The 1822-nt window shown below is 41.6% G+C and overlaps 1 long non-coding RNA gene across 2 annotated transcripts in view; it reads left to right on the top strand.

Annotated features, from left to right (window-relative positions):
• The window catches only part of LOC126509723 (uncharacterized), a 14426-nt gene extending 13450 nt beyond the window's left edge, over positions 1–976 (top strand). For both annotated transcript variants that reach the window (XR_007594240.1, XR_007594241.1), the window contains exon 4: positions 613–976. This is a non-coding gene — a long non-coding RNA (uncharacterized lncRNA). The remainder of the gene's footprint in view (positions 1–612) is intronic.
• The last annotated feature ends 846 nt before the right edge of the window (positions 977–1822 follow it).

Raw genomic sequence — 1822 nt, 5'->3', positions numbered from 1 at the left:
GAGAGAGAGAGAGAGAGAGAGAGAGAGAGAGTGTATGTCTTTACATATGCAGTTCTGCCTTGAACAGATTTTGGCTAAACCATTTCAGGCTGAAGGTATTCTTTCAAACTTGAGTTTAGACCTGACAAACAGCTTCACAGACAAAGGCTAAGTGAAGTCTGGCTGTTCTCCAAGAATATAAAAACACGATCCTTCAGTTTATTTGCCTAAAAATATGTTCCCATCAACACAACTGAGGAGAACAGCATTGAGTCCTCAGAAGACAGCAAGGCAATGATGAGGAATGTTCAGTAGCGGACGGAGATTTTGTCCTTCACATAGAATCAACAATTAATTAGCTGACATTTTCTTCTGAAGCAAACTTTTCTTTATAATTTTTTTAAAATTAACTTACAGAGAGGCCTTCCCTGGTCATTTTGAGTTCACTAGTGAAAAATTCAAAGTGATCTTGCTTTTAGGTCTATCGCGGAGTTGAGGATGGTTGCCCAGCTATGGCAGGTGCGCACTATTATAGAATGGGAGGAATGGAGTGTTTGGCACGCCCCTCGATCCCGGCAGTTGATAAGGGAGGGCATCTATTTGATTCTAACAAGGCTGCCCACCCTCCCGTAGGTGGGAATCCAGTGCTGCTCTCAACCTGGCTGAAAGGACTGCTGAGCCCCAGATAACCCCCTTAGACCCTGGAGCTCAAGACCGGTGCTTCTTCAACTCGTGTTTTGGACTCTTTGGCGGTGTGGTGAAGCCCTTGGACCCCATTTCAGACCCTCCAGAACTATAGGATCATATAGGTGATCAACTATAATCAAACACAGTTCAGAGTCAATATTCTCATTATGTAAAATCCTCCATGACATGTAACCTCAGTGTCCATTTCATTAGAATCCACCACAATCCAAACATCATGCTTAGGTTTATGATACACCGAGCTCATAATCAGTACTATTTAAATCATGAATAATGGCTGGCAACCAACCCCCTTGTTGGCTCAAATAAAATTTGATTCTGATATCCATATTTTGTCTCCACTTCCCTTGCTGTACCTCACATCTGATGGTTCTAAGTCTATCCCCATAATTAAGGATCCTATGGCTTATGTGCCTGGCTCTCTAGAGGTAGGACTGTCAGGCTACAGTTGACTTTAATGTTGTGTTGATCAAAGGTGGTGTCTGTGTCATGGGTCCCTAGAGAAAGTGGGGTGAGTTGTAGATGAACATCGGTGCATCTGGGACAGAAATGACTATCCAGTGTTTTCTTTCCCGTGTGGACGTGGACATCACTGCTTCAGCGATTTCCATCACTCTCAAAGACTTAGCAGCTGACCTGGGCAGGGAAGCAACACTGGCTGTTAATTAGACCATGATCTGCTTCTCTGAGATCATGAGTTTATGACAGACTCTGCAGTTTTCTGTCTTGTTCTGTATTTTTTTCTCCAACTGGTCTCTAAAAGCATGCACCAGTTTTGAGCCAATATTTTTTGAGAGTGGAAAGAGAAAGTGAGATTAAGACATTTTTCGAGTACAATATACGATTTATTTTCTATTTGAAGCTCACAAAACAAACAGCTGTCACTACCAATGGCTTCATATTTACTCAATTACTGTTTCTCAAAATATTTATGAGCAAATACTTCTTGTCAAGTGCTATCTCAGCCATGATCTTTTAGAAGAGAAAGTTCAAATCTGTAAAATACTTAAGGAAGTAGATACACACTTAACTATCATAACACTTAAGAGTTTGAGGTGGGGAAATTGTCGTGAGTTTAAGGCCATTCTAAGCTACATAGAGATCCTAGAACGGCCTCAGTCTCCATGTGAAACCCAGT

The sequence above is a fragment of the Alexandromys fortis genome, unplaced genomic scaffold (genome assembly GCF_014885135.2).
Source record: "Alexandromys fortis isolate MF-2015 unplaced genomic scaffold, M_Fortis_MF-2015_v1.1 scaffold_87, whole genome shotgun sequence".
Taxonomy (NCBI): Eukaryota; Metazoa; Chordata; class Mammalia; order Rodentia; family Cricetidae; genus Alexandromys; species Alexandromys fortis.
The sequence above is the reverse complement of the archived record's forward strand: the minus strand, read 5'-3'. Positions and strand labels throughout refer to the sequence as shown.